Source organism: Amblyomma americanum, chromosome 7 (assembly GCF_052857255.1).
Source record: "Amblyomma americanum isolate KBUSLIRL-KWMA chromosome 7, ASM5285725v1, whole genome shotgun sequence".
In the NCBI taxonomy this organism is placed as follows: Eukaryota; Metazoa; Arthropoda; class Arachnida; order Ixodida; family Ixodidae; genus Amblyomma; species Amblyomma americanum.
The window spans coordinates 161230397-161241559 of NC_135503.1; the positions used below are offsets into that span (position 1 = coordinate 161230397).

General features: G+C 50.6%; 1 long non-coding RNA gene across 1 annotated transcript; it reads right to left on the bottom strand.

Annotated features, from left to right (window-relative positions):
* Window positions 1–7519: 7519 nt before the first annotated feature.
* Window positions 7520–8056, bottom strand: LOC144097556 (uncharacterized). Its single transcript, XR_013307057.1, has 2 exons — window positions 7928–8056; window positions 7520–7655 (listed from the first exon to the last, which is right to left on the bottom strand). It is a non-coding gene; the product is annotated as an uncharacterized LOC144097556 (long non-coding RNA).
* Between the last annotated feature and the right edge of the window lie 3107 nt (window positions 8057–11163).

Here is an 11163-nt window from a genome sequence, read left to right on the forward strand (position 1 = left end):
AGCATCTTCACCCGTAGCTTAGCGTTGTTCGTACCAAATAAAATTTGGTCCCTTACCAGTGAGTCGTGCGATACTCCAAAGTTGCATTGCAATGCTTGTTTCTTTAAGTCACAGAGAAATTTTTCGAACGGTCCTCCTTCCGATTGGGTCCTCGTTCGAAACAAGTATCTTTCATGCACTTCGTTGGGCACCTCTGTGCAGTAGGCGTCGTACTTCTGTATTAAGGTCTTGTAGTCATCCTTGCTCTCGTTCGGCTTGAACTTTAAATTGTTGTATACATCGAGCGCCTCGTCACCCGGGATGCTCAGCAGGAGTGCAGCTTTCGAAGCCTCACTTTTTGGCTGGTCATTCATTCCCGATGCTTGCAGGAAGAGCTCAAATTTTTGCTTGAAACGCTTCCACAATGCCGAGATGTTCCCCGCCAGACGCAGGGGCTCCGGTGCCAGCAGCCGTTCCATGTTTCGTACTACACCGCTGCCGAAGCTAAAGCGTCGTAGCCATGGACACCATGTATCCATGCCGCGAAGGACGTGACAACAGCAAGATAGCCAGAACAAGAAAAATGCAGGTTTATTGGGAAGCGTTGCTTTTATAGCCGAGCAAGTGATAACGGGCCGACCGCAGCGCGCATGTCCTGAACAGGCGCACGGTCATGCACGCTCCTGATACACTTGGGATCTGGCAGCATTATTTTTGGAGAGGACTTTAACTTCTATGAAATTGTTAGGGAAAATAAACTGCCTCTTTCTTTTAGTAAATGTAGTATACATTTGTGGGATGTCGTTTCTGCTGAAGGACAAACCCCAACGTAAAAAAACATTACTGTTTATTCGATCAGCGATGGCAGCGGACGCGCATACCAACGCTAAGCTCGTCTAAGTAGCGGGTGGGATAAAAAAGCTGTCATTCCCAGCCGGGCAGGCTGTTTTCGTAGCCACCGTCGGTGACGCTGCGGTGGCATTGTGTTTTATCGGTAACGCAGTCCAGCGTGTGGCCGTGTTACGCTGGGCCGGATGATAACAAGGCGGCGGCTGCGCGGAAACATGCGCAGAGTGTGTCGTCACATCACCCCCCCCCCCGGCGGCGTGGAGAGCCCTCAGCGCTTGTAAAAATTTGTTGGGGGTCGTGGATGGACGCCTGTGGGTTCACTAGTATTTTCTGGTTCAACGGAACCGATGTAGGCTGACTTCAGCCGATCGAGAGACGCGTACGCCATTCCCATTAACGCGCAAGGTTAAGAGTTCGTCGTCACGACTGACAGCTGGATAGGGTGCCCTGTAAGGCGGCTGGAAACGCCTGCGGACGGTGTCGTCGCGGAGAAAACTGTGCATGCACGTTGCCGGATCCTTGAAGACGAAAGGGGCAGTCTTACAGTGGTGAGCTGCAGGTGACGGGCGGAGGGCACCGATGGTGCGTCGGAGCAGGGCGACGAAATAGATGGGATCTGAAGTCGTGGGGGTGGATGGCGGTGCAGCAAGAAATTCGCCTGGGAGAAGGAGTGGTTCCCCGTAGACGAGCTCTGCGGGTGTAGCCTGAATGTCCGGCTTGAAGGTGGCGGAAGACCTAGGGCGACGGCTGGCAAGGCTTCGAGCCAGGTTGAGTCCGGGGACACATGATAGCTGCTTTGAACTGTCGGTGGAAACGCTCGATAATCCCGTTAGAGCAGGGGTGGTAGCCAGTGATCCTCGAACGCCCGAACCCTTTGGCCAGCCCGAGGAGCTTGAAAAGGTGGATTCGAACTGTCGTCCTTGGTCGGTGGTGACGCAGCGAGCGGGCCGAAAGCGAGCAATCCTGCCGGCAAAGACGGCCGATGTAACCTCTTCCGCGGTGATTCCCTCGAGGGGCCATGCCTCAGGCCATCGAGTATACCGATCGACGGCGGTGAGGCAGCAGCCATAGGGTCCAGCTAGCGGAAATGGCCCTATGATAACAAGGTGGACGTGTTGAAACGGACCAGAGGGCTGGGGGAATGCTCCGAGCGGTGAAGTGACATGCCTGGCGACTTTAGCGCGCTGACATTGAATGCAGGAGCGCGCCCAGGTGCGGCAATGCCGCTGCATGGAGGGCCAGACATAGCGGTCGGCCACGAAGTGTGTAGAGGCGCGTATTCCGGAATAGCTGAGATTATGCCGCTGGTCGAAGAGGCCACGGCGATGAGAAAGAGGCACCTAAGGCCTGCTTCGTGCTGTGCTGGTAGGGGCTTATTCTGCATTCTTTTTAGGTTGCCCCACCATATTTTATATGTTGACATGTTGCAGTAGATAGTCGTTGTCGATCCTGGTATTGGGACTTGTTGCAGCTGTAGGGAGGACCCGCCCTAAGAAGTTCTTGCAGTTCGACGTCCGTAGTATGAGCCTCTGCGAGGACGTCAGCTGTTATCTGCGAAAAACTGATAGCTGCCACACGTGAGAGCGCGTCGGCGACCACGTTTTTCTTCCCGCTGACATGTTGGATGTCCTTGGTAAACTGGGCAGTGAGCGAGAGCTGGTTCAGCTGGACCGGCAGGAGTTTTTCGCGGCATTGAGAGAAGGCGTAGGTCAGAGGTTCGTGGTCGGTGTAGATAGCGCAGTGCTGTGCTTGGAGAATGTGGCGAAAGTGTTGAACTGCTTTGTATATCGCCAGAAGTTCTGTAGTAAGCTGGCGAACTCGACGGGGCGCGGTTCGTGGTTTCGTTGGTGGGACTGACCACAGAAGGGGTCGTTTTTCGAGCTCAGAGTTTCTTGTATAAGAACGCCAAGGGATGCCAGGTGTTGTCTACGCGTTGCATTAGGGCGGCGCCGACGGCGAAGTTAGACGCGTCCGTGAAGGGCCCCAAAGGAGCGTCTGGCACGGGATGAGAGAGAAGTGTGGGGGTGCAGAGAGCTGCTTTGCATTCTTCGAAAAGTTGCGTTAAAGCCGGTGCCCACACGTCACGGGTTGGTTTCCTCGTAGACCATCCAAGGCATCATGGAGGGGAGCGTGGTAGTTGGCTGCGTGTGGCAAGAAACGCCTGTAAAAGTTCAGGGTGCCGATGAACTGGCGAAGGTCTTTAGCAGCTCTGTGTTAGGGGTAATTCTGCCGGTCTGAGATGCGTTGAGACAAGGGGGTCGAGTTCCCTTTGATGAAACGTCATGGCCGAAGAATTTGACGACTGAAGCGCCGAGCCTGCTCTTTGGGACATTGACAAGTAGGCCGTGGTCATCGAGTCGTTGGAAAAGTAGAGGAAGATGTATGTGGTGTTCCTCGGCGTTGCGGGAAAAGACCGATGTGTCGTCAAGATAGGCGAAGCAGAAGGTGGCTGCGGACGACTTCGTCGATGAACCGTTGAAAGGTTTGGCCAGCGTTCCTCTGGCCAAATCTCTAAGGTAAACTCGAACAAGCCTAAATGGGTAATGATTGCAGTTTTCGGGACGTCGTCCGGATTGAGAGGTATCCGCGTGTAGGCCTTACAAAGTCTAGCACGGAGAAAACGTAGCAGCCCTAAATTCGATAGCTGAAGTCCTGTATCTGGTGAACGGGGTGCCTGTCCTGAATGGCCCCACAGGGCCGCCAGCCTTAGGTCTTCTTCGGAACAAGGTGAAGTGGCGAGGCCCATGGGCCATCAGAGTGGCGGGCGTAACAGCACTCAGGCTGCTGCGACGGGGTGGTGTTACCTTCACGGAATTGCGGGTGGCGTGACGGCAAGTGTTGATTCAGGCGTCGTTGAATGGAGCTGAGCTGCCGAATGATATCGTCAATACGGCGCGCAAGATCTGTGCCGGCTGGACGGTGGGTGACAACTGCGTCAAAGAGACCTCGATGACGCGATTAGCGATCCCGGCAAGTTCGTGGAGAGGTAGCGTATGCTGAGCCTGCAGAATTGCCTCGACGTGCGGTGAAAGTCGTAGAAGCCAAAGTGCTCGCAGTAAGGAATCCTGGACTTCCATGTGTCCCTCGGGAGCACGCATGTGGCGGAGGAATTGCGACAGCTGGCGCTCGGCAAGTTCTGCGGACTATAGTTGTCGCACCTTCTGGGCCCTGATTACGGAACTCGCTCCGACCGCTCTACAATTGAGAGCGCTCTAAAATGCCCGCCCCTATTGGTCGCCGGCGCCATTTTGAAAAGTTGCGTCATGGGAAGCTGCACTGCCGTCACGGGCGAGAAACACACATGCTGTTGCGCACCTAATTATGCCCGCGGTTTTAGACTATTGGTTGCGAGCGCTAAGATGGTTGGTTTATGAAGGTTTAACGTCCCAAAGCGACTCAGGCTATGAGAGACGCCGTTGTGAAGGGCTCCGGAAATTTCGACCACCTGGGGTTCTTTCACGTGCACTGACATCGCACAGTACACGGGCCTCTAGAATTTCGCCTCCATCGAAATTCGCCCGCCACGGGCGAGCTCGAAGAGTCGGTCTAAAGAGTTTTAGAGGGAAAATTGCGGCGGCGGCGTCTGCTATTTATTGGTGGCGGAGGTGGCAACGCCAGCGCCAGCAACGACGAAGGACGGTGTACGAGAACGCGTATGACTTGCCGGACGAGCTGTTACGTCGCTTATTTCGACTGGATAAGGAGAAAGTAGAGTGGTTGTGCGGCGAACTTGCTGACGAACTGCGAGGCGTACGGACGAGCGCTTTGACGGTGCGGCGAAAGGTGCTGTACGCTCTCCGTTTTCTTGCCTCCGGGGGCTTTCAAGTGTGTGTCGGCAACGAGCAGACCGTCGGCCTTGCACAACCGACGGTCGGCAAGTGCGTGCGGCGTGCGGCTGAGGCCATATGCAAAGTCCGCGCACAGAAGGGATGGGTGCGATTCCCGGCGCATCGCTAGGAAAAGGTGGCAGCGAAAGCGACCTTCCTTCGCCGCGGCACCATCATCGGCGTCGTCGGCTGCGTCGACGGCACGCTGATTGCTATCAAAGCGCCGCGGGGAGACCGAGCAAACAGGGCAGCATTCTGGAGCCGCAAAGGATACTACGCGGTGAACACCATGATCGTGAGTAGACTGGTTTTCTCACCGCATGTGTTCGAAAGCCGCGACCTCGACAATGGAAGTTCATGACTAATATTGTTTGCCTGTGTTAATCACAGATCTGCGGCGCAAAGATGAAGATCCTTGCGGTCGACACTCGGTGACCGGTGTCTTGTCCCGATGCCTTTTCTTGGCGTTATTCGTGGCTGCGTAGAATGTGGAGCGCGGGCTGCTAGAGGACTAAGGACAGTGAGGGGAAAGTAGATTTTAAGCGGGTAGAAGTAACCAAGCGAAGGTTATCTGATTGGTGGCTAAAATCAAGAGAAGAGTAAAATTTTATAAGCCATGGCTAGGTGGGTTGAGCCACCGCCCCATATAAAGGGCTCAGCCGTATCCATCCATCCATCCATCGATGGAAAGTTTCTTCTGGGTATGTAGCCTGTTAATCATCGGGCCACTTCGACAGCACATATTAAGCTATTGTACTGCGCAGTAGCTCATACCTAAATGAGGTGGGTTATATCCTGGATGACATGTAACGGTATGATGTATCATATTTATTTTGTGTATTTACTGTTACTGCTGCTGCAGAGGCACAATACACATTGTTATAAAGCCAATCGTATTTCAAGCGTAAAACACCAAGGCAAAAGAGGTGTGCACATCGCTAGTGTTGTGTAGGATATCACAGTACATCATTAACCTAGAAAGCTGTGCTTACAAAGCCACTCCTTAGTCATGAATTTTATGCATGCCTATGATTTCTGGTTCAGTATACTGGTTTTGAGCTGCTTCGTGTGAATCATTTGTTACATACACAACAAGACACCTCACTCCAAATTTTGGTCGTGCAGGAGAAAGCGGATATCCACTGGTGCCGTGGCTCCTCACACCAGTGTCAGTGCATCCTGATGCAAACGGTGCAGAAGGACAGTACAGCGCCGCACATGCCTGAATGCGATGTGTGGTGGACCGCTGCATTGGCGTTCTGAAAAGCCGCTTCCGGTGCCTTCAAAGGTACCGGACACACACACCACTACGAGCCAGAGTGGGCGGTGGTCATCATTGCAGCGTGTGCTGCGTTGCACATCTGTCTAGTAGAATCCCTGGAAGCAGACGAAGACGACACTACCGATGAAACTGAGAACAATGTGCCACCTCTGCTTGCCGGGTACTTGGCGGGGAACGGATCCCGCATGACCTACGTGCATGGTAGAGCAATGCGAGACCGTATCGTTGGCCTCTTTGGCACAACTCGCCCGCAGAGGCAAGCACACTTGCAGATGGTGCGGCGACAGTAGAAGCGGCCGCAGCAGCGGCAACAGCAGCACCACCGGCAGTAAGCTCTACACCATCTTGTATCTGTGGCTGCAATGAGTCACCGTGCTGTCGTGGCGAGTTGTCGCAGCCACTCTTGCTACTGGCTGTGCCATTGCCTTGTGTTATCGCGTGAGTGCCTGTGTGATATAATGCCCTTGGCCACAGGTAGCCACATTGGATCATTTCTAAATTACTTTTTCTTACGTGTGCTTCAAAGCCTCCCGTCGCAAGATATGAAGTGCACACACCAACTGCAACTCCACCAACAGTGTCCAGCAGTATGCCTTTCAGTGCATCAGCAAGCTTCCCGCACAGCTACTGCACTTTCTCTTTCTCAAGTCGAAATACACGCCGAAACAGCTCGTCCAACAAGTGAAATGCATCCTTGTACACCGTCTTTCGCCGTTGCTTACGTCGACCTGCCCATTTAGTCATACAGTTGCTTGCGGTCACTATGTGTTTGATGAATGTGCACGAGGAAAAGGTGTAGTGTGCAGACTGCTAAGCACCTATAAAGGGTTTGTTTTGCGCCACGTTTATTCATTGGTCACAATATTTTTTTTCGCCACAACAGTTCATACCAGTTTCACAACTGTAACACACAGCAGGGAAACAAAAGTATGCAGCATCAACAGTGATTCGCATATGTCTTGTCCAGTACTGCACAGAGATTGCACAAGAACAGTTTTATCTTACACTGTGGCCAAAGGGGCGAGTTGGCTGTACATTTTAAGGGCGAACCGTGCGAAAGACATAGCCGTAAAGCGGAGGAAACACAGGACGTGCGCTCGCCCTATGTTTTCTTTCATTTCCGTCTATGTCTTACGCGCTGTTTGCCCTTAAAAAAAAGTTTCATCTTGACTGCAGGCTTGAATGCTAGTAATCACAGGTTTGGCATGCCGTGCATACATGTAGGCCCGATGTAGCCCAGGTTTGCACTTTGCTGAAACACATTACATAACTGGTGGAATGCACAGCAAGTGCTACACAAGACATTGCTCTTCGTAGATTTCACTGGACTAAAAAACCATGTGACGTGTACAAGACACACGAGTATCACAGACGACGATGATGAGTATCACAGACGATGAAAACTGGCAGAGAAGTAAATATTGTAAATAAAAATAAAGACACAAAATGGAAATTTTAAAAAGCAAACTAAAAATAGTTCAGTGTGTCTGCACCTGGCAGGGAAGTAAATGTTCTTAAATAAATATAAACAAGTGAAGCTGTTCTTTGATAAATATAAAAATGCGCAAGTGATGCAAATAAAAATGAACAAAAGTTCAATGTGGTGCAGGTGGGTCAAGTTGCTTTTGCAAGATCAGCGTCAGTATATTAACGTTCAGGATGAGCAGCTCTTGCTGCCCATTTGAAGCCCGCACAGCAGCTGCCACATCCCGGATGGCCTGCATGTAAAACAGCCCCAATTACAAAGTATTACTGTCAATCAATATTGAGGTCTCGCTTACGCTTTGTGTAAAAGGTCAGGTGCTGAGATATTTTGGACAAACTATGGTTGTAGAACACTCGTGTCACTTTCATAAACTGAGCTGTCCCAACCACGCCCCACAAGAGGCGTCAAAGCAGATGTAGAGGGGCTCAAAAGAGAGCACTGATATTTATGCTTAAGGTGACAGTTTCTACTGTGCAAAGTGCAGTGTGCGCAGTGAGTACACACCTCCATCATGCCCCCGCAGGGGGGCGTCTGCAGCTTGAAGGCGTCTACAGCTGCAGCTTGCGGGAACACCACGGGTTCCCGAGCATCCGCAGGGACATCCCCGCAACGGGTTGATGGTGAACAGTGCATCACCACGGACCCGAGCACCCGCGCCTAGCCGTGCGTGGAATCGCCGTGTCCGGAGAAAAGGGGATCCTGGTGGTTGAGCCGATGCCGAGCGTTTGGACCTTTAAGGCCCCTCGGCGGAGGCAACACACCACTTTGGCCCCATCTTCCTGTAGACGGCACCTCCGGCCTGACCCGACCGGGGGGGAATCGGCAGTCGCCTTTACCTATCATCCCATCCATGCTTCATTTTCCTATGTCTTTCTCACAACACTCCTGTCTTCTCTCTTATATACTTTTTCCTTCTTCCTGGCGGCGAGGGTTAACCTTGTGTGACCAACTACGCTGAGTTGCGTCATATTGCGTTATAGTTGGGGTGTACAGCTGGCGTGAGCAGGACTTGCTTGCAAGTTCCTGTTCCGTCCCCAAGTTGGGCTCCATAGTGGGTGGCTGGCACCGTAGCCGAGAAACACACATACTTCATGGTTAACCTTCTCTTTGCAAATGATCGCCCTCATAAACGAGGCTGGACCGAAGTCACTACACAGTTTCTGCAAAAAAAAGAAATCTTCCCCAGATACCACGTCGTACACAGTGAGGTACCTGAAAAACAAGAGAATAACCTCCCCTTTTCTACTTTTAAAGCCTCTCACGGAATCATTAGGCCCTGGCTATAAGGTGACGAAGCTGGCCAGCGGCGATCTACTCCTTCAGATCAGAGACAAAGCACAGCATTCTAAGCTCTCAAACATAGCAACATTTGGAGAAATACCTGTTTCTATCAGTGCACATAGATCCCTCAACACTGACAAAGGGGTGATTTCAGAACAAGACTTGCTTACTCTGACAGAGGCAGAAATGCTAGACGGTCTCAAGGACCAGAATGTCACTGCAGTACAGCGCATAAAAATCAGGAAATAAGACACGGAAATTCCAACAAAGCAGTAAGTTCTGACTTTTGCCTCCAGCCAATTCCCTGATACCATTGAAGTAGGTTACATGAAAATAGGAGTTAAACCATAGATCCCAAATCCTCGCCGGTGTTTCAAGTGGCAAAGGTTTGGCCATGGATCGCAGAGTTGTCGTGGCCGCCAAACCTGTGCCAAATGTGCATCTAATGAGCACGAATCTGATGTCTGCAATGCAGCACCAAAGTGCGCTAACTGTGAAGTGGACCGCCCCGCATATTCTTGGTCTTGCCCATCCTGGAAGAAAGAAAAGGAAATTATTACTATCAAAGCCAAAGAAAACATTTCATTCCAGGAGGCACGGAAAAGACTAAAACAAACTCAGGGAACATTCTTGTTCAAGGCAAAAACAAATTACGCCGATGCGCTGCGACGGGGCGGGGCACCTCACCAGGCTTCGGCACCTGCCTAGGCCACACACACTGAGCCGAAGGCAGGGCCATCCGCGCCCCGGGCAGACGCAGCGAAGGCTGCCCTGCCAACCTGTAAAAAGGGCCCGGCGGCCTCCGGGTCAGCCGCCCGCAAGGCTTCTCCCAGTCGGGAGAGGCCTACAAACAGTACACCCGTGGGCTCACCGCGGCGAGCCAGAACCTCTAGCGAGGTGATGGACATAGCACCAAGCTCACCTGCGCTGCAGCGGCGGCGGAGTTCTCTTGATAGAAAAAAAACAAAAATCGTCATAACTGGCCCATAAAAGATAGGGACCTAATTTTTCAAATACATCCCCCAAAAATTAAAATGACATTCCTAATACACTGGAATTGTAGAGGATTATTTAATCACTTGAACGATATAAAAGACATCTTAGCCACATTCGCACCCGTGGCCTTATGTATCCAAGAAACAAACTTAGGCCCCAAAACACAGATGTACTCAAGAAACAAAGTATTTCTCCGCGACCGAGGGAACGCAAGCCGGCTCTCAGGTGGCCTTGCAATCATAGTGAGAAATGATGTCCCGGCTCGTGAGCTTAAACTAAAGACTAAATTTGAAGCTGTTGTAGCTACTCTGCTCCCACACAAAACACTAACATTGTCTTGTATTTACCTTGACCCCCATCTCACAGTAACACTACATGAATTAGAAAATCTTTTAGAGCAGCTACCAGAGCCGTATCTGGTTGTTGGTGATTTTAACGCGCATTCCTCGTTTTGGGGGAGCGATAAAACGACGCTCGCGTACAAATTATAGACGATTTTATTCTGAGCAATATTTGCCTGTTGAACTCCGGTAAAATCACGTACTGCTCTGCAGCTTCAGGGAAAATGAGCTGTTTAGATCTCTGTTTAGTTAGCCTTGTGTTTTTAACGATTTTAAATGGGATGTCATAGACAACCCATATGGCACTGACCACCTCCCCGTAATAATCAGTCTAACATCTGCACCTGAAATAACCCCTACAAGACCCCGACGCTGGATACTCTCTTTAGCTGACTGGGATTTTTTTTACATCAGAAGCCAGGTTAGAAAAATAGATGTAGAAAATATTGACATCGATGAAATAAATGAAAAGTTCACTGATTGTATCTTAGCTGCCGCACACTTGGCTATTCCAATGTCTTCAGGAATGGTACGGAGAAATCAAAAAGTTTGGTGGACAAAAGATTGCAAAGATGCAAAAAAACGATAAAATAGAGCTTGTGGTATTTTTCATTGGTACCCCACACACGAAACCCTAGTAAATTTTAAAAAGGTAAGAGCTAAAGCTCAGTATGTCCATCGTAGTGCTGAGAAAGCGTCATGGCAGAGCTACGTGTTATCCATAAACAGTCAAATCACATAAAAAAAAATGTGGGAACAGGTAAGAAAATTATATGGCAACTTCTCAACATTCACAATGCCGCTTTTGACACCAACTGGTAAACAAACAAATATAAGGGAACAGGCAGATATACTAGGTGAGCACTTCGCTGCAGTTTCTAGCTCGCCACATTACACCCAATCATTTTTAAAATACAAAAACATGGCCGAAAAACGAAGACTCCCAATGAGTGGAGGTGCTAATGAACAATACAATACTTTAATTACCCTCCAGGAAATCAATAGAGTACTCTCTTCCGGAAAAAAACAGCCCCAGGACCCGACCAAATACACTATGAAATGTTGGCCCATCTTTCCCAGTCTGCCGTAGAGGCACTTCTAAGATTCTTTAGCAAAACTTGG